Source organism: Ursus maritimus, unplaced genomic scaffold (assembly GCF_017311325.1).
Source record: "Ursus maritimus isolate PB19 unplaced genomic scaffold, ASM1731132v1 scaffold_2, whole genome shotgun sequence".
NCBI classification, from domain to species: Eukaryota; Metazoa; Chordata; class Mammalia; order Carnivora; family Ursidae; genus Ursus; species Ursus maritimus.
Window position 1 is genome coordinate 18,331,528 of NW_024424452.1, and position 21,449 is coordinate 18,352,976.

General features: G+C 45.9%; 1 protein-coding gene across 5 annotated transcripts in view; it reads right to left on the minus strand.

The window, feature by feature from the left end:
• The window catches only part of IL21R (interleukin 21 receptor), a 34,802-nt gene extending 14,129 nt beyond the window's left edge, over positions 1-20,673 (minus strand). The window contains exons 1-3 of one of the 5 annotated variants that reach the window (XM_040635179.1): positions 20,040-20,673; positions 14,837-14,939; positions 1,787-1,848 (exon numbers count right to left, since the gene is read on the minus strand). The gene's annotated coding sequence lies outside the window, so the exon portion shown is untranslated. Of the gene's footprint in view, positions 1-1,744; positions 1,849-14,836; positions 14,940-20,039 lie in introns of all 5 variants that reach the window. The other 4 variants (XM_040635180.1, XM_040635181.1, XM_040635178.1 and 1 more) reach the window with 4 other exon arrangements.
• Between the last annotated feature and the right edge of the window lie 776 nt (positions 20,674-21,449).

The following is a 21,449-nucleotide window of genomic DNA, read 5'->3' on the forward strand; positions in this document are numbered from 1 at the left end:
GAAGTTGGTTGGAAAGTGGTATTTGACAAGCTGAGATCTTGAGCTGAGATTTTTGTCCCACAAAATACCCATGTTGACATTAGCCCGATAGACGGGCTTCTTACTGAATAACAGACCCAAGGTTAGCCCACAAAGACCCCTACTGGATACCTAAGATAAGGTTAGCCCCATAACAAGGCTCCTTACTCAGTCACAGAGCCCAGGTTAGCAAGTGCACTAGAAAGCATCCGGGGAACCCAGGCCGGACCCCTGGGGGGGGTGTCAGCCAGAGGCTGTGTGGGGGGCGTCCACCTGCCCAGGCCCAGGAATCCCACCCAGACTGGCCCCCGATTACAGGATTGTAACTAGAACTGGAGCCTAGAGGGATGCCCCATGCAGGAACCAAGTCGCAGGCATGGATCCTTCCAGACACCATCCCTGAGCCCACAATGAGCAGACCCCCCCCCCCAATCTGGGTTTCCCCAGACCCTACTCTGGCCCCGCTGAGAGCTCCTTCTGAGTTCCCTACCAAGTCGCCAAGCAAACAGTGGCAAAGCACACTGAGAGGTCAGGTCACCAGCTGTGTTGCTCTGGGCCCGTCACTTCCCCATCTCTGAGCCCTATAGAAACAGTAAAGCCTGCTTCCCAGATTCTTGTGAGAGTTCAAGGAAGCATTTTGCAGAAAACCCTGGGCGTGGCCCCTGACACATAAACACTCAACAAACAGCTGTGACTGATAGAGAATTTAGAGCATCAGAAATAGGGGGGGCCCCACAATGATCTAGCCAAGAGGCCCCTAAATTTCTCACTTTCAAAATGTTGGCCATATTTGCAGATCATGTATGCTACCATTTATTTAATGTTTTCTAGAAATAGCTCATTTAAAAAATCCAACTCCAGCCTCACCTTAAGAAATAATATTCATAGTTGTATATTTTTCCCCAGTACACCTTAAAATGAATAAATCGCTATTAAAATAAAATAATGTTGGGGCAACAACCTTTTAAATCTGCTTTAAGGAACACTGATCTTGCCTGGCCCAAGCCCTGCAGGAGTCCTCTTATCACACTTTGAGGATTCACGCCCCATCACGGGAGGTGGGGTTCCTATCAGCCCCTCCCTGGCGGGTCCACACCTCTGACCCCAGCCCCAGTACCAGGCCTGGTATGGCTCTGTCTATGTCACTCTCCAGAGGCCCCATCTGGACCAAAAGATAAAGCACCAACTCCCTCGCCCAGACTAAAGGCTCCTCATCCCTATCAATTCCTCAGCTCTGCACATATGACACACAGGTGCCTGGGGACAGAGGGGCTTCACCTGCTGCTTCTGTCTGCCCAGCACCTCTGTCTCCCTTATGAAGAGCTTCTCAGACTGGAGCTGTCCCTGTGTGGTCTGCGTGAAGAGGACCGGAACCCCCGCTCCACAGGTGGGTACTTGACCCAGACCTGGCCAAGACAGCACCCCACCAGCCTGGCTGCATTGAATGGATCAGGGATGGACACCAACCCAAGCAAGGCGAATAAGAGCAGTCTGGGCAATTTTTCCTAGAACACTAGTAAACAGGTCCTTTTTTTGGCTGCCTGCTGGAAGCTGGTCACTTTGTCACTTCTTAGGGAGAGCCTGCCTGAAATTTTCTCAAAAGCTGACAAATACAGACCCAGAGTCCCCATGGCATTATTTAAGGACCTGGATCCAGCCGTATCTGATGTCCACACTTGGACTTTTCCTTTACATAAGCGGCTGTCCCCCCAAAAAACCCACTCACCCTATTTTGGTCCACCATGTGAATTATGTTTCTGTTGCTTACCACCAAAGATAGCTGACACAGTGGAATAAAGCAAAGGGATCCAAATTAGAAGCCAGAGCAACCTGGAGCAAAAAAATAACAAATTGTTTTTTTCCTTGTTTGTCTTCTGACCTTGTTTATCATCTCTAAAATGGGGACAATCAGGCCCACTGCACCTGGCAGTTAAGAAGGGTCCGTGGAAAGCAGATGTGACAGTGCTCTGCGAACCGGAACGTGCTATACAGGGGCGCTGGGTTCTTGCAGTTACTGGCCAGCTGCTCTGGATTACTCCCACCCCTTGCACCTGAGGCCCCGTCGTCCCTTTCTGCGTTTTCATGAGGCAAATTCTTGCGCTGAGTCTTCTCCCTGAGCACCTTTCCCGCTCCCATCCTCCTAAACTCAGTCCTCATGGCCTCCTTGCTCTACCCTTGCTTCCATGAAGCCACGTTGGAATGTTCCAGAACTCCTGCCACTTACTGCCTTGAAGGTTTTCACCAGTACTATTACCTACTGGCTATTTATCTTTACCGTGCCTCCCATGTTTACTCCAATAAACGTGTCTCAAAAGAAAATACACCCCTACAATCAACAGGGAGCTAGTATGGAACGGAGACACTGTGTGTGCTCCGGTGTTTAAAAGGCAGACTCCAGGCCAGCCTGCTTCAGCTCAGATCCCAGCACTGCCATTTCCAGGCTGTGTGACCTCGGGGAAGTTTACTTAACCTTCCTGGGCCTTGGAGTCCTCATCTGTAAAATGCGCATACTAGTAACAGTGCCCGCCTTGGGGAGGGAGGTCCTTAGGAGAAAGAAATTAGTCAGTATTTGTAAAGCATTGGGAACAGAGCCCAACATCATTGCAGATATTATGTGTTACTTAAACAAAACAATCGATGAATTGTAAAACTAAACAGGAGGCAAACAAAAGACAATCATCGAATGTGAGTGAGATGCTATCTCCTGCTTAAAACCGAGAAGTTGGGAAATCCAGTTTGCTGTCATTCAAAGGGGGACTCAGGAGTCTCAGGTGTTTCAGGCAAAGTGGCACCAAACTGCGATGCTCCTGGCCATCAGAGGATTGAGAGAAGATTGAAAAAGGTCTAACCCTCTCATTAGGGGATGCAGAGATATTGCACACTGTCTAAAATAAGCTGCTCAACTCTGGGAACCGCAGCCTGGAACGGTAAAGGCTCCGAGCTGGAAATCCCATCCCACCGCTCTCCCTGCCCCGAATCCGTCCCTTTGTGGGTCTTCACACGTCCCTTTGTGGGTCTTCACACTCAGGCTGACTCCTGAGGGCAACAGCACTTTCTCCCCAGGTGCGCACCAAACCACCAGGTGTGCTTTCTGAGCGAAGGGGAGAGGGTATCCTAAGGGCCTTCCTGCTGTGGACTCCCCTGTGGCAGCACCTATCTCTTCAGTTTCCTACAGAGGAGTGAAGAGCACCGCCTTAGAGCCTGCCAGCTCCCCGCTGTGTGTCCTTGGGCAAGTTCCTAACCCCTCTGATTCTCTCTATACAACGGGGGTCATGACTCTTTGCTGCAGGCTTGCTGGCAGCACTAAATACATCATTGCTTGTGAAGCACCCCGGCACAGTCCCGGATGGAATGGAGCTGGGGAGAGGTGTTTATCTGCCAGGCTCCAGTGCCCAGCAACGATTTCAGGGGTTGCGGTCGTCCAGACGAAAGCCGGATTTCAGGAGATTCTAGGGAAGTGAAGAAGCTTGGAGGTAGGAAGTCAGACTGAAGTGGGTTCTCCAGAGAACCCAAAGTGCTGAATTCACAGCCAACAAAGAGATGTAAATTAAAACCACAATGACATACCATTTTAATTTTACTCGATTGGCAAAAACTAAAAGTCTGACAACATCCCATGTTGCGGAGGACGTGGTGTCATGGGAACACTCATTCACAGCTCGCGGAAATGTAAATTAGTGGGCTGGAAAAGAGTTGGGCATGGTCTGCTGAATTCGAGCAGGTGCCTGCATTACGTCCCAGCCATTTGCCTCCCATGTACACTGGTGACGAAACCCCGGCACGTATGTGCCAGAAGCTTACGCAGAAATGTTTATAGCAGTGTTGATTTGAATGGTGAGCAGTGGAAACGACCTAAATATCCATCAACAAGAGAATGGAAAGATCAATTGTGTAATCAGTCCATGTGCAAATGAATCATAGTTTCACACAGCAAAGCGAATGGCTCTCAAAAACAAGATGCATAGTGAAAATAAAATAAAATAAGAACCCATGCGTAGTAAGACCATCCATGTCACACTTAACACCGTGTAAAACAGGTCTATACGTTGTTAGGTGAACGTACGTGCGCCCGGAAGTATAGAGAAATTTAAGGGGATGACAAAAAAAAATCAAAATTTTGAATAGAGTAGAAAAGGAAGGGAGGTGATTGGGGGAGTAGTCAGGGTTCTCAACAGTTTGGGGAAACTGAGCAAAGCTACCGTGGCTGTTGATTATATTATTCAATATACCTTTTTGTATGACCAAACCGTTACATTAAATTTTTTAAAAAAGATTTTATTTATTTATTTGACAGAGATAGAGACAGCCAGCGAGAGAGGGAACACAAGCAGGGGGAGTGGGAGAGGAAGAAGCAGGCTCCCAGCGGAGGAGCCTGATGTGGGGCTCGATCCCATGACGCCGGGATCACGCCCTGAGCCGAAGGCAGACGCTTAACCGCTGTGCCACCCAGGCGCCCCCGTTACATTAAATTTTTAATGTCAGTTAATCTTATGTTTCTAAAATAAAATGTGAAGGCAGACTTCCACTTCTGGCTACGGTGGAGTAGCTGGTATCAGACTGAACCCCCTGCTAGGAACTGAGAACAACTACGAAGCAGGAGAAAAAAAAAAAAAAAAGAGGACATGAGAGAATGATGAAGTTAGATGGTACTTGAGAGGCCGGGGTTCCAGAGAGAAGAAAATGTCCTGAAATTCTGCATGCAATTTCCCTTCAAGTCATGTGTCAAGTCATTGCAAATGCATTCCATACCAAGAAACCTAGCAGAAAGAATCTGGCAACAGGCTTAAAAACTAAGAAAGAGATTTTGTAGTTTCACAACAGTGAGGGAAGAATTGGAGTTCAAGCCCTGGCAAGGAAGATGGGCCCTGGCAAATACCCAGTTATTCAGGAAAGGATATACTTTGGGAATAAGGAAAACTCAGACCCAGTTAGGCATAACTGCAGCGAGATGATCTGCTTCAATGCTCTATGCCTCCTAGAAGAAAATTGGAACTTATCTGGAAAAAGTCAGCTTTGCCCAAAGCCTCTATATTTTCCATGCACAACGTCCAGCAGTCAATCAAATTGACAAGCCAAACCTGGAAATGGTACTAAATGACCAAAAACCAAGAGGATTCAGAAAGTGGCATTATCCAAGATGATTTTAAAATACTCAGATGAGTATGTTGAAGAATTCCACCAGAAATTTGCAATTTATGTAAAAGTAGAAATCCTAGTACTAAAAAATTCAATAACTGAAATTTATAAGAAATGCATGGATTTAGCAACAGATTAGTAACACTAGAAGAGAGGACTGCTGAGCTGGAATAGAGAATACTCAGACTGAAGCAAAGGAAAAAATGTTTAAAAAAAGAGCAAAAAAGATATATATTGTGAAAAGGTCCAACATATATGTATTTGGAACGTAGAGGAATGAGAACAGCTCCACTCTCATGATTTCTATTAAACATTTTACCGGAGGTTCTAGCCAAGACAATTTGGCAAAAAAAAAGAAATAAAAGTCATCCTGATTGGAAAGGAAGAAGTAAAGCGTTTCTGTTTGCAGATGACCTGGTCTTGTACACACATTCTAAAGAATCCACACCAGAAAGCCAAAATGAAACAAAACAAAAACTATGAGGCCTAATAAGTGAGTTTGGCAAGGTTGCAGGTTACAAGATTAATACGCAAAATCAATTGTATCTTTGTACAACAGGAATGAACCATCTGAACATGGATTTAAGAAAGCAATTTTGGGGCGCCTGGGTGGCTCAGTAAGTTAAGTGTCTGGCTTCAGCTCAGGACATGATCCTCAGGTCCTGGGATCGAGTCCTGCATCGGGCTCCTTGCTCAGTGGGGAGCCTACTTCTCCTGCCTGCCGCTCCCCCTGCTTGTGCATGCTCTCTCTCTCTGACAAAGAAATAAAATCTTAAAAAGAGCAGCTTTTAAAAAAAAGAAATTTCATTTACAATAATATCAAAAAGAATAAAATAGAAACTTAACAAAGGGTAAGAGGTGTGCACTGAAAACTGCTACACCTTGTTGAAGGAATGACAGAAGGCCCAAATAAATGGAAGCCAACCTCAATCCCATGTTCATGGATTGGAAGACTCAGTATTGTTAAGATGTCTTCCCCAAATGAGCTACAGATTCAAAGTGATCCCTATCAAAAGCCCAGCTGGCTCTTTTGCAGAAGTTAAAAAGCTGATCCTAAAACTCATATGGAGATGTAAGGGGCCAGAATAGACAAAATAATCTTGAAAAAGAAGAACAGAGTTGGAGGACTCAGACTTCTCCATTTCAAAGCCTACTACAAAGCCACGCCGATCAACACGGTGTATACTAACCTATATAAAGATCAATGAAGTCAAACTCAAAGTCAACATTTCTACATTTATGTTAAATTGAAATTTGACAACGGTGCTAAGATAATTTGATGGGGGGGAGGGGAAGTAGTCTTTAAAACCAGGGTTGCTGGGACAATTTGATATCCACGTGCAACAGAATGGAATTGGACTCCCATCTCGCACCATATACAAAAGTTAACTCAATGGGGTGCCTGGGTGGCGCAGTCATTAAGCATCTGCCTTCGGCTCAGGGCGTGATCCCGGCGTTCTGGGATTGAGCCCTACATCAGGCTCCACCGCTAAGAGCCTGCTTCTTCCTCTCCCACTCCCCCTGCTTGTGTTCCCTCTCTTGCTGGCTGTCTCTGTCAAATAAATAAATAAAATCTCAAAAAAAAAAAGTTAACTCAAAATGGATCAAAGACCTAGCTGTAAGAGGTAGAAATAGTAAGCTTTAAAAATAAAATACAGATCTAACTCTTTGTGACCTTGTATCACACAGCAGTTTCTTAGAAACGACATCAAAAGCACAAGTACCAAAGAAAAAATAAATACATTGGACTAAATTTAAAACTTTCATGCATCAAAAGATACTACCAAGAAAGTAAAGAGGCAATACGCAGAATGAGAAAAAATATTTTTAATTATGTATTTGTAAGAGGTCTAGTATCAGAATAATAAAGAACTCTTACAACTCAAGATTTAAAGACAATCCAATTTTTAAATGTGCAAAATATTTGAATAGAAATTTCTCCAAAGAAGATATACTCATGACCAATAAACACATGGGAAGATGCTCGTCATCTCCCCCCCCCACACTCATTAGGGAAATGCAGATAAAGACCACTTCAAACCCACTAGATGGCTATTTTAAAAACAGAAAAATAAAAAGTGGATGAAGATATAGAGTTCTGGAATCCTTATACATCGCTGATGGGAATGTCAAATGGTGCATTTGCTATGGGAAAGAGTGCTGCAGTTTCTCAAAAAATTAATATAGTGTTACTGTATGACCAAGCAATTTGACTTCTAGGTATACAGTGAAAATAATTGAAAACATATGTCCATTAAAAAAAAAAACTCTACATGAATATTTACAGCAGCATTATTCATAATAGCTCCAGACAGGAAACAGCCCCAATGTCCACCAATTGAGTGGACAAAACATAGAGCATCCGTAGAAGAGAATATCATTCAGCCATACAGATGAGTGAAGCATACCGACATATGCTTTATCACAGAAGCACCTTGAGGGGTGCCTGGGTGGCACAGCGGTTAAGTGTCTGCCTTCGGCTCAGGACGTGATCCCAGCGTTATGGGATCGAGCCCCACATCAGGCTCTTCTGCTATGAGCCTGCTTCTTCCTCTCCCACTCCCCCTGCTTGTGTTCCCTCTCTCACTGTCTCTATCTCTGTCAAATAAATAAATAAAATCTTAAAAAAAAAAAAAAAGAAGCACCTTGAAAATTTATGCTAAGGTAAAGAAGCCAGACACAAAATCTACATATTTTATGACTCCATTTATATGAAATTTCTAGAATAGGCGGATCCATAGAGACAGAGAGTAGATTAGTGGTTGTCAGGGGCTGGAGCTTTGCAAGGAGGGGGAATGGTGGATAGGACCTTTTCTTTTTTTTTTTTGAGTGATGAAAATGTTCTGCAGTTAGAGTCACACCACTTTGTGAATATACTAAAAACTAAAAACCACTTAATTGTACACTTTTAAAAGTGAATTGTATGGTATGTGAATTAGATCTTAATTACAATTTTTAAAATAGAAGCAAAATAAACATATTTTTCAGACCAAAAAAAAAAAAAAGCTAAGAGAATTTGTCACTAGCAGACTACATCAAAAGATATATTAATGAGTTTTTTGGGTGAAAGAAAACACCAGATGGGAAGCAAGGTAATATAGGAAGGAATAAAAAGCAATAGAGAATATTATAAATATAAATGAATAATAATTGCTTAAAGTAATAATAATGACAATGTCTTATGAAGTTTAAACTGTATGCAAAATTAAAATACATTATCATGATAGCCCAAAGGTAAGAAGGAATGAATAAAGTTAAAGGTCACTGTATTGTCTGGGAAGTTATAAAAGTACCAATATAAGGTAGACTCAAAAAAAAAATCAAGTATGCACGTTGTAATCTCAAGATAAGCACTAAAAGAATTATAACAGAAAATATAACAGACAGGAAACAGAATAATAATTTTTTAAACTTTCTTCTTCTTAAAAATGAAACAAAGAAGAAAAAAGGAATAAAAAATAGACAAAAGGAAAACAAAGAGCAAGATGGTAGACTTAAACCCAAACATATCAATACTTTTATCAAATGTAAGTGAACTAAACACTGGAATGAAAGATGTAACTTTGTATCAAAACTTGACATTAAAAGAAAGTAAAATTATGGGTCAATCTTTCTCATAAATATACGTACAAAAGTCCTAAACAAAATATTAACAAATTGAATGTAATGATATATACAAAAGTAGATAGACATCATTATCACATGAGGTTTATTTCAAGAATGCAGGGTTAGTTCGGCATTTGAAAATCAGTAATCTATTTCATCACATTAACAAATTAAAAAGGAAAATTTATATGATAATTTAATAGATACAGAAAACACATTTAATAAACTGGAACATCCATTCATCATTTTTAAAACACTCAGAAAACCAGGAATACAAGGAGTCTTCTTTGATCTAATAAGAAGCGCGCACACACACACACACACACACGTGCACATAATATGAACGACTAACATTATCCATAATGCTCACATACTGAACACTATATCCCTGTGGGCAGGAAAAAGACAAGAATGTCTCATACTGCAGGTCCTAGTCAATGCAATAAGGTAAGAAAAATACATAATTTATAAAAATTAGAAAATTATAAGGATTGGAATGATATAAGAATCGAGCACCTATTAGAATAATAATTGTTAAGCAAGGACACTGAATATGAGACCAATATAAAAATCTGTTGTACTTCTGAGGATCAACAAAATTGAGAAACCCTTAGCTGGAGTAAGAAAAATAAGAGAAGACTCAAATAACTAAAGTCAAAAAAGAAAAAGAAGACATTACAACTGATGCCACAGAAATAAAATGATTATAAGAGACTACTATGGATAATTATACACCAACAAACTCAAAAATGTAGAAGAAATGGATAAATGCCTAGAAACATACAACCTACTGACACTGAATTATGAAGAAATACAAAATCTGAACAGACCTATAAATAGTGAGCAGATCGATTCGGTAATCAAAACTCTCCCAAAAAAGAAAAGCCCAGGACCAGATGACTTCACCGGTGAATTCTACCAAACATTTAAAGAAGAATTAATGACAATCCTTTTCAAACTCTTCCCAAAAAATTGAAGATAAGAGAACATTTCCAAACTCATTTTATGAGGACAGCATTACCCTGATACCAAAACCAGACAAAGAAAACCCCAAACCAATATCCCTGATGAATATTGATGCAAAAATCCTTGACAAGACACTAACAAACTGAATTCAACCGCACATTAAAATAATTACACACCATGGCCAAGTGGGGATTTGTCCCGGAGATGCAACAATGGTTCAGCATCCAAAAATAGACCACATTAACAGAGTAAAGGACAAAAATCACATGATCATTTCAATTGATGCAGAAAAAGCATTTGACAAAATTAACCATCTTTTCATGATAAAGACATTTAGCAAACTAGAAATAGAAGGAAATTACCTTAACACAATAAAGGTCATATATGGAAGCCCACAGCTAACCTCTTACTCAATGGTAAACTGATAGCTTTTTCTTTAAGGTCAGGAACAAAGCAAAAATGCCCACTCTCTGGGGCGCCTGGGTGGCACAGCGGTTAAGCGTCTGCCTTCGGCTCAGGGCGTGATCCCGGCGTTGTGGGATCGAGCCCCACATCAGGCTCCTCCACTGTGAGCCTGCTTCTTCCTCTCCCACTCCCCTGCTTGTGTTCCCTCTCTCGCTGGCTGTCTCTATCTCTGTCGAATAAATAAATAAAATCTTTAAAAAAAAAAATGCCCACTCTCACCACTTCTATCTAACACAGTACTACAACTCCTAGTCAAAGCAATTAGGCAATACAAAAAATAAGTAAAAGGTAGTCAAATTGGAAAGGAAGAAGTAAGATTATCTCTGTTCATAGCTGACATGACCATATATAGAGAAAATCCTAAAGATTACACACACACACACACACACACACACACACACACACACACACACTGTTGGGCTAATAAACAGATTCAGCAAAGTAGAATGATATAAAATCAACATTCAAAAATCAGTTGCATTTCTATACAGGAACAATGAACAATTCGAAAGAGAATTAAAATAATATTTATAATAGCATCAAAAAGAATAAAATACTTAGGAATAAACTTAACCAAGGAAGTGTAAGACTTGTATTCTGAAAACTACAAAACATTGCTAAAAGAAATCAAGAGAGGGTACAAGTAAATGGAAAGACATCCCATGTTCATGGATTGGAAGATGCAATATTATTAAAATGTCCAAAGCAATCTACAGATTCAATGCAGTTTCTGTCAGGATCCCAATGACATTTTTTTTTTTGCAAGAAATAGGAAAAAAAAATCCTAAAATTCACATAGAATCTCAAAGGAATCTGAATAACCAAAGCAATCTTTGACAATGAGAAACAAAGCTACAGACCTCACACTTCTTGATTTTAAAACATATTACCAAGCTACCATAATCACAGTGGGCATTGACATAAAGACAGACATATAGCTCTTGGTGCAAAGACAGACGAAGTAGGTATTGGCATAAAAACAGGCATAGAGACCAATGGAGCAAAACAGAGAGCCCAGAAATAAATCTTTGCATACATGGTCAGTGAAGAAAGGACAGTGTTTTCAGATGGTGTTGGGAAACTTGGATGTGCACATGAAGAAGAATGAGCATGGACTCTTACATCATACAAAAAAATTAACTTGAAATGGATTAAAGACCTAAATGTAAGACTTGAAACTATAAAACTTCTAGAAGAAAACATAAGGGAAAACTTCAGAACATCAGGCTTGGCAAGACAATAAAGCAAACATAGACAAACAAGCCTACATTAAGACCCCCTGCACAGCACAGGAAACAGTCAATAGGGTGAAAGGACAACCTACAAAATGATAGAAAAGTCTTTGCCAATGGTATATTGAATATATTCAGAAGATATGAAGAACTCCTACAACCCAGCAACAAAACAGAACAAAGAGCCTGGTTGAAAAATGGGTAAAGGAGAGCCCAGATGTCCATCGACAGATGAGTGGATAAAGAAGATGTGGTATATATAGACAATAGCATATGACTCAGCCATCAAAAAGAAGGAAATCTTACCATTTGCAAAGATGTGGATGGAACTACAGAGTATCATGCTAAGCAAAATAAGAGAAAGACAATTATCATATGATTTCACGCATGTGGAATTTAAGAAACAAAACAGATGAACATAGAAGAAGAGAGGGGAAAATAAAAGAAGACAGAATCAGAGAGGGAGACAAACCACAAGAGGCCCTTAACTATAGGAAAAAACTGAGGGCTGCTGGAGGGGAGATGGGTGGGGGGATGGGGTAACTGGGTGACGGGCATTCAGGAGGGCACTTGATGCAATGAGCGCTGGGTGTTACATGCAACTGATGAATCACTGCACTCTACCCCTGAAACTAGTAATACACTTTATGTTAATTAATCAATTATATTTAAATTAAAAATAAATAAATAAAAAGAAAAATAGGTAAAGGTCTTGAATACATATTTCTCCAGAGAAGACTGAGAGAATGGCCAACCGGTGTATGAAAAGATGCTCAACATCACTAATCATCAGGGACATGCGAATCAAAACCACAATTTGTTATTACTCCACACCTGTAAGGATGGCTATTGTATTGGTGAGAATGTGGGAAACCTGTATCCCTTACACACTGTTCGTGGAATTATTCAATGGTGCAGACATGGTGGGAGACAGTATGGAGATTCTTCATAAAATTAAAAAGAGAACTACCATGTTATCCAGCAGTTTCTGGATAACACTTCTGGGTGGATATCCAAAAGAATTGGAAACAGGATCCCAAAGATATTTGCACACCGACATTCACTGCAGCTTTAGTCACATCAGTCGAGGTGTGTAAGCAACCTAAATTCACCAACCGATGAACGAAGAAAACGTGGTACATGCATACAGCGGAAGATTATTTAGCCTTAAAAAGAAAGAATGCTACAACCTGAATGATCTTCGACGACTTCATGCTATGTGAAATAAACCAAATACTACAGGGTTTCACTTACATGACATATGTGAAGTCATCAAACTCATAGAAACAGAAAGTAGAATGGTGGTTTTCAGGGGACGGAGGGAGGGGGTAATGGGGAGTGGTTCAATGGGTATGAAATTTCAGTTGTGAAAAAGTTTCAGAGATCGGCTGTACAGCAATGTGCACGCACTTAACAATACTGTACTATTGTGTATCGTCCCTGCAAAACTTGCGAAGAGGAGAAAAAAATATTTATTCCTTTCTGAAGTCCCCAGCTGGCATGCTCTGCCTGCGTTCATGAGATTAGCAGGTGAGGGGGTCCGCACACATTATAAAAGCAAAGGTAGGAAGTCCCCTAACTGGCGGTCAGTTGAAGTGAACTGGGTTTGGCAGCTATTTCTCCCTATATCTGGAACTCCAGCTTGAAAATTGTGTTAACAAAGTTAGTGCCGTGTGAAGAAAATCTACTGGATTTCTATATACCAAGAACAAACAGAAACACTTAAAAATTATACAATTTGCATTAGCATAAAAAATCAAATACTCTAATGAACTCTAATGAAAGATGCATGGGACCTCCACACGGAAACCTATAAGATTCTCGTAAGAAAAATTTTTAAAGAGACAGATAGAGGGACATGCATGTTCATGAACTAGAAATTTTCATATCTTAAAGATATCTGTTCTCCCCAGACAGAACTAAAGTTTCAATGAAGTCTCAAGTTTCAAGAAAATCCCCAGGAAATCTTCCTGGAAATTGACAAGCTAGTGAGAAAATTTATATAGAAATGCAAAGAACTGGGAAGAGTTTAGACAATCACGAAGATTAATATGGCATCATTGCAAGGAAAAATAAACTGGAAAAGAACTGAGGACAGAAATAGACTCGTGTTTATCGTCACTTGAGTTTCAACAAAGGCACTACTGCAAAGTCATGGAGAAAGCGTGATTTAAAAAAAAGTGGTGGTAGATTAATTGGATATTCATATGGGAAAAAATAAATCTTGACCCTCCACTTCACATCACACATAAAAATAAACCAGACATTTTGTAGACCTAATGTCAGAGGTAAAACAATAAAGCTTCTAGAAGAAAACAGAGGATAATATTTTCATGACCTTAGGGCAGACAACACTTCCTAAACAGCACATAGAAAGCTTGAGCTGTAAAGAAAAAGACTGATAGATTGAACCTCATTAAAATTAAGAATTTTTGTCCACCAAAAGATTAAGAAGATGGAAAAGAAACTGAAATGAGAAGAGATTATATCTGTTTCTATACATCTATAACTGTACGTTTCTTTTATATAATTGTATATAATCCCCATAGTTTATATAATTCAATTTAATATATGTAATATATATAAAATTTATAGATCTGTTATATATACATATATATATATATCTGTATCCAGCATATATAAAGAGCTCCTACAAAACAACAATAAACAACACAAAACTCAATTTTAAAAAAATGGACAAAAAGCTTAAAGAGACATTTCACCAAAGAAGACATCCAAATGGCCAATAAGCATAGTAAAATGTACTTAAAAGCATGACTCATCAAGAAAATGCAAATTTGCTCTGTGTGATATCATGACATATCAACTCAGACAGGCTAAAATGAAAAAGACAATTCAGTGCTCGTAAAGGATGCAAAGTAACCCACACTCTCAATCTCTACTCAGTGTCCTGGTGTCCATGCAATTTGATACGACTGCTTCAGAACACTTCTGCAGAATAGAATCCCACTTCCAGGCTACACATCAAAGAGAAATATGTACATCTGTACCCAAGCAGACGTGTGCCGAGGTGTTCACAGCAGCATCATTTACAACCACCCCAAACTGGAAAGAACCCAAGCTTTGGTTACCCTGTGTCTTCTTTCCCTCATGGATGATTCAGGAACAGGATTGTTGAGTGTCTCAGGTCAATCATCATTTCCAGCGGGGCTTGGGCGGGGATTGGGGCTTGAAAGTGAAAGGTAAGGCAGGAGCGCAGTAAAAGCAAAATGGCCCGTTTCCCACAGGGACCAAGATGAAATGAGGTGGGTGAAGAGGGACTCCCCAGCCATGCCAGAAACAAGAGCCGATAGATCGCCAGAAGGGGAAGTGTCAAGACTGAGGGACTTCCCAAAAGGGAACCCAGAAGAAAGGGCTCCCAGTTTATCCCTGGTCTTCTGGGACTTCTGTACCTGCCCTCCTGCTGGTCTCCTCCCTGATCTCTCCGGCGTCCAGCTGGTGCACCTCCAACCCAGTCCTCATGGCAGCTGTGTCACTCCACGGCTCCCCATTGCCCTTCAGAGAAGACCCCAAATTCCTTAGCCCAGCATTCAAGACATTTCAGGATCTGACCCCTAAGATAGCCTCTGACCTCCAGCATCCATCCTGGACTCCGGGTATACCAGATGCCCGACAGCTTCCCCAACGGACGCTCACCCCTATTCCACACCTTAGCACGCGCTCTTTCAGCCACCAGAACTCTCTACGGTCCGCGGTGGACTGTCAGCCTCCCACTCGGTCTTCAAAATCCCGTTCGAATGATGTCTCCTCTGTCAGTCTTCAACCTCCCCAAAGAGTCTGAGTCACTCTTTCCTCTGGGGTCCATCCCTCCACCAGAGCACTCTGCTCACGCTGTTTTCAGTGACATTCTGAGCAGCAGCCTGGTGGGGACCATGTGTCTCTTGGTTACTGCTGAATCGCCAGTGGTTAACCAGCACCCGACACGCAGTAGATGCTCAAAGCTTCTGTTACATGAGTGACTAAATGAAAGGGAATGCTTTCGATCTTAATGGATTTTGAAGCCTATCCTCAATGTTAAAACCCATGCAGACTCTTCACTCCAAAAGTCAAGGTTATTCTTTTTGACTCCTCTTTCTTAAATTTGGTGCACTGAGGATCTTGACACACTTGATAAGGATAAAAGCTCCAGGGCTCCATCTTTCCCCCTCCACCGCAGGGCCTTTGCGCATGCCATTCCCTCTGTCTAGAACATTTTTCCTCATGCTTCTTTGTTTTCTCATCCTCTGGTTTCAAGTTCTATGTTGCCTCCTCGAAGAGGCAATCACCACGTGTCCCCTGCAATTCTCTGGGCCACACATATCTTTGTTTCCTTCCTCGCAGTTGTGACATTAGAATTAGTTTAGTAAGTGTTTTTGTTTTCGTGTTTATGACCTTTCTCCATCACGGAACATAAGTTCCCAGAGGCTGGGAAATTTGTCTGTTTCGTTCATAAAAGAAAGCATCCCTAGTGCACGGAGTGGGGCCTAGAGTGCAGTCGGTTAAGTGTCTGCCTTCAGCTCAGGTCATGATCTCCGGGTCTTGGGATCAAGCCCTGCATCAGGCTTCCTGCTCAGCAGGGAGTCTGCTTCTCTCTTTCCTTCTGCCCCTCCCTACCACTTGTTCTCACTCTCTCTCTCAAAACAATCATAGAAGGAGCAGGCCCGTAGGCGGCCCCCTGAGAGACCTCAGTTTCCCCATCAGCTCCATCACAGTCCCCAGGAACTTCCCTCCACCCGAAGCAACACCCTCGGCTCCCAGGGTCTGAGCGATCGTAACTGCTGTCATCACATTAGTAACAAGGAACTTTCAGAGAGGGACGGTGGGTTGCCCAGGGTCACACAGAAACTTCTCAGCCAAGCAGAGCTCTCAGGCTGGGGAAGAATCAGCCAGGTTGCCCTTGATCAGAAAGGAGGCTCTGCCACTGACCCACAGTGGACCCTTAGGCATGTCTCTCCCTTTGTTTGGGGCTCAGTTTTCCTCGCCTATAGAGCGGGCAGTGCCCTGGCCTGGCCGAGGGACCGTGAGGCAGGCACACTGCAGGTATGTGGGGAACATTACTTGCTTCTCACAAGTGTTTTTTATTTTGCCAGTGGCAAGGGCTGGGTTGTGGGTGTCTGAGGCCAGGTGTGCCAGGACCCTGGGGTCACAGCTTAGTCAGTAGGAGCTGACCATGAGGAGAAGGTCCTACCCCAACCTCAGTCTGTGACACCTGTCTATCTGCCTCTCCCTTCCAGCCGGGCTGGGATCCTTGTCCACGAAGCCTCTCCTAGCCTGAGCAAGCCTTCCCTACGGGGACTTCTCCCAGCCTGTGCAACCTCTCCTAGCTGAGAAGCATGCCCCACTCCCAGTAACCGCCCCCTGCCTGTGCGGTCTCTACCTGCCCTACAATCCTCACCATGCTGGGCAACCTCGCCCAGACTGTGTGACCCCTCTCGGCTCCTGTAGCCACCCCTCCATCCAGCCCCCTCCCCCCCAGACCAGGACGGGCTGATCGGAAGGCAGAGAAAGAAGGGATGCTTGCAGCCACGAGGCGGGGGGCTGGGGCAGGGTTGGCAGTCTGCCCTCTGCCTCCCCCTGCCCAGCAGGACCCCACCAGACTGCCCTCACCCTGGCCAAAGTGGGCTGAGGGTTACAGATTCGTACTGGAGAAGCTCTGGTCCCAAAATCTACATCCTCAAGCCCTCTTGGCAGATAAGGAAAGAGAAGCCCAGAGGGGCCCAGCGGCTTGCCTGTGGTCACACAGTGAGGAAGGACACAGGCCTGAGCAAGGAGCCAGGTTGGTGTACTTGCCTGGCTTCTCTGGGGACTATTCGGGTGGCCAGACCCTTCCTGGAGGCTGGGGGGGGGGGGACCAGCAGGCTGCAGGTGTCCCAGCCACTGGGGGGCATCAGTGGGGCCCCTTCTGCACCCTGGGGAATATTCTCAGGATGTTTCAGAAGTTCCAAGTTTACTCAGATCTTGCATATGAGCTGTCATAAAAAGTCCCTTTGGCCACGCGCCAGGGCAGGGAGTGGGGGCGGTGGCACCTGTGAGCCAGGGGTGGGGGTGGGGCCCCTCTCTGCTCCCCCTGCCCCCCCCCCAGATTTCAGGGTGTACTGGAAGGCAAAGATGGGAGAAGCGGGAGAGGAAGGGGCTGTGGGGGCAGAAGACCCTCCTCCTTAATGTTCCTCCTGCCTTCACAGCTGCCTTCCCTCTGCGTGTGAAAGACTCCCTGGGTGACCCTGAAAACCCTACCCCTCTCTGAGCCTCAGTTTCCCCAGCTGTGAAAGGGAGAGTAGAATCACCATAAGAGCTATCATTTCCTGAAGGCTTAGTGTGAGCCAGACGCCATGCCATGTGTTCTAGCAAATAACAAGATGACTGTTACCAACAACACTTCACGTAAAACATAATTGCTACTATTTCTCGTGAGCCAAGGCTAAGCCCCCTTCCCCTCTGTCCGTCCGTCTGCGCCACTGAATCCCCAGGACCTGGGACAGTGCCCACTTAACAGCAGGTGTTCAAAAAAACACATGTAGAATAAAATCTCCCAACAGACCCGAAATGGATGTTACAGATGGGGAAAGGGAGGTTGCGTGGCTTTCTCAAGGTCACACAGGTACCATGGGGTGAAGCTGGGGCTCCGTCCCGTCCTGGCTGACTCCAAAGCCCCAAATCTTCATCAGCAGTGTGTTGGTACGCCGTGTCCCCCACCCGACCACTGGGACCTCCCAGCCATCACTCCTGCCTGCAGGGATACTGAAGGCCCTGGCTCTCCTGTCTGGAGTCAAGGACGCCTTCTTCCTTTCATTCATTCATTCATTCATTCATTCATTCATTTATCAGGCGCCACAGAAAGAAGTGGTGCCTCCCAAAGCCTCTGGTGCCCTTCACCCCTTCCACGTCCTGCACCGGCCCCCACCCGCCGCCCACAAGCCCTTTATGGTCACCAAGCCCCAGCCGTCACTGGGCAGGTGGGAGCCCAGGACTCAGCCTTTGTCTTGTTCACCCACCTCCCTGGCCCTGAATTTTGTTCTCCTAACATGAGGGCCCTTCGTTCCCTCCCCTGTGGGGTGGTGAAGATCCAGACACCCTGCCAGGTGTGGAGAGGGCAGGACCGTGCGGAGCCCACCACAGGGAGCAGGTAATCTGGGCTGTCCCTCTGAAGCCTGCCCTGCCCCCTCTCAGAAGGACCCTCAAGACTGTGAGTCTTGCTTTTATGCTATCCCACCCGGCAGGCGTGGTCCTGCCGTCAAGCAGACTGGAGGGTCCAAACCCAGCTCCGCATCTTGTGGCCACAGGTGACCAGATATCCTCAGTCTCATCTGTGAAATGGGCTGAATGAGGCTCCCAGCCTCACCTGATATGAGGATAGTGGGCAACTGTCAGGTGTCAACAGCGTGCTGAGCCCTGGTGCTGGGAGGACCAGAACCGTGGAGGCTGAGGGAGGCCGGGCTGCAGGTTCTTGAATGTGTCCCTGAGCCCTCTTCCGCTCTTGGAGACTGGCCCTTCTCTGCTATGGGCTCCAGGTTCCTCGTGGTTACAAGCTGCCTTCCTGGGCTGGCTTCTAGTTGGCAGCTTTCATATTTTTGTGCCCTCCAGTCCTCACAACTTGCCCCACGAGGATGGAACTGCCTTCATCCCCATTTTACAGATGAGAAAACTGAGACTCCACAAGGCTGGACGAAGCCCAGAGACTTGCCCACGTTCTCCCCAGCTAAGGAGTCGCATGGCTGGCTTTTGAACCCACCAGGTTTTCCCCACTCCACCATGTGCTTCTAAAACCCCCACGCTTTCCCCCTAGGGGAATGCAGATGTCTTCCCAGGAGCAGCCCCTGCCTTTTTAATGCCCCTGCCTGGGCCCGCTGCTTCCACTGAGCCGCACTGGCCGTTCCTTCCACAGGTCCGACGTTCCCACCAGATGCCTGTACTCACCCAGCTGCTCTGCCAGGCAAGTGCCTGCCTTCTCCTTCCTCCCCCTCCTTTCCCCCATGTTTCCAGGCTCAGCCTCCCCCGTCCCCTCGCGCCCTTCTCCTCCGTGGGCCCATCGCCTGGGCTTTCATGAGAAAGACACAGTGTGGAGGACAGGGCCGGCATCCGAGTCACCTGCCCACCCTGCTACACACTGGTGAGTCACCTTGGGAAAGTCATTCTACCTCTCAGAGCCAGCCCCCATTCTTTCTCTGTGAAATGGGTACACCAACCCGTTTTGAGGGGTTGGATGACATAAAGAACTAAAACACGGAACCTAGCACAAAATCTCTGCCCCTTCCCCCACAACTGGGCCCCCTAGAAGTGCCATACCATCTCATCGTCCCACCCATGCCCACTCTGCCCTGAGGCATCGGGTCTGGTCTGGGATCAGCCTTCCTTCCCCAACCCCTGCCTTTTGGAGGCCGGGTTCCATAGACAGCTCTTGGGGTCCTCTCGGCCATGCCCCTGCCTCCGGGCCTCCTGCAGCCCCACAGAAAGATCCTGTGGTCGTCCTGCAGGGGGCCAAACAGGAGACTGCAGCCCCAGCCCTGCTGGTCTCACTGTCCCAGCGATGATGAGGGCGCGAAACCCCTCCGTGGCCTGCCGCCTGGGGCAGAGAAAGTGCCAGGTGCCTGCAGAGAACAGTGGCTGGAGCCCAGTTACCTGCTGTTCCAGCTTGTCCCTCAGAAATCCATTCTGTGCGCTCGGGGTAATCCAGTGGGCTCCCAGGGGCTGCAGCCAGGCTCAGCGTGGGGGAGGGGGACGAGGGTTAGAAGGAACGGGCAGGGCGGGGATGGGGAGCCACAGCCTGGCCCGCGTCTCCAGCCAGACAAGCATAGGACCTGTCACCCCGATGGGTGGCAGCTGGGCTCCAGACAGGTGGGCCACACAGAGGGAGCCAGCTGGGGGCACAGGCAACCGGCGGTCACATCCCAGAGAGGTCACACACAGACAGAAGGCAGAGACTGGGGTAAGGGACCAATCGGCTGCACCAGGGAGGGGGCGCGTGGCGACAAGGGCTGTCAGGCAGGCAGACAGACAGACAGGGGAAGTCAAGCAAACCGGCAGGTGGCCAGCCAGGCAGACACCCAGAGAGACAGACAGCCAGAAGGGCAGGCAAACAGACAGACGGCCGTGTGGCTGGCAGTCACTTCCAGGGAGGAGCCGGCAAACAGTCGGACCACGAGCCTGTGGGTCACTCGGCAGAGAGGCACCAGTGGGTCTGTCAGAGTGTGGCTGCCACCCCTGCCCCGCCGGCCGCGTGTGCAGGGTGGGAGGAAGAGGAGGATGTGGTGAGCAGCTCCCCGCAGGCCCCGCCCACCAAGCCGCTGGCCCCTCCCTGGGGGAGTGAGAAAGAGGTGGGAGGGGGCCGGGCCGCAGGGCAGAGCCCTCTGATCACCAAAGGTCACCTGCTAGGAAGACATTTGGGGCCACCAGCGTGATGCTGGCCTCCTGCGGATGGCTGACATCACCCCCCAGGCCTCATGGTCATGACCTATGAGAGGCAGGCAGGGCCTGTGAGGCACCGCTTCTCACGGACGCAAAGCACAGAGGCGCGCAGGGGTGGTATAAGTGGACCCAGGGGGCCCCGGTGGTCCTCAGAGCCCACCTCTCAGCTGAGAGAGAAGAGTGAGACCCCAGGGGCAGAGACTCGCCAAGCTCCCATGCTTCACTCAGGCACACTGCTTGTCTGGCCCAGGAGGGGTCTGAGTTTGGAACCCCCTCCAGGCCTCCTCTGACCCCCTTGCCTTTGAATCTAGCTTCCTGATCCAGAGCTGCAGGGAGCAGGACCCTGTCTCCATGCCCTTGAGAAGACGGTCCCTCGGGCATGTCAGGTCACGTCTCTGAATGTCTCCTTTTGCTCATCTGTCAGGTGGGGATGCATAGCCAAGGGGAGAGGGCAGCCATTATGAGCACATGAGAAAAGAAATTCTCAAGAGAGTTTCCATCTTGCTGACAAGTCAGAGGGGCCCAGGAAAGGGTCAGATGTCTCCCTCTGGCAGATGTTTAAGAAATCAGGAGAGAAAATGCAGCAAACCCATGCCTAGCAGGAGTGCAAGAGGGAGAGCAAGA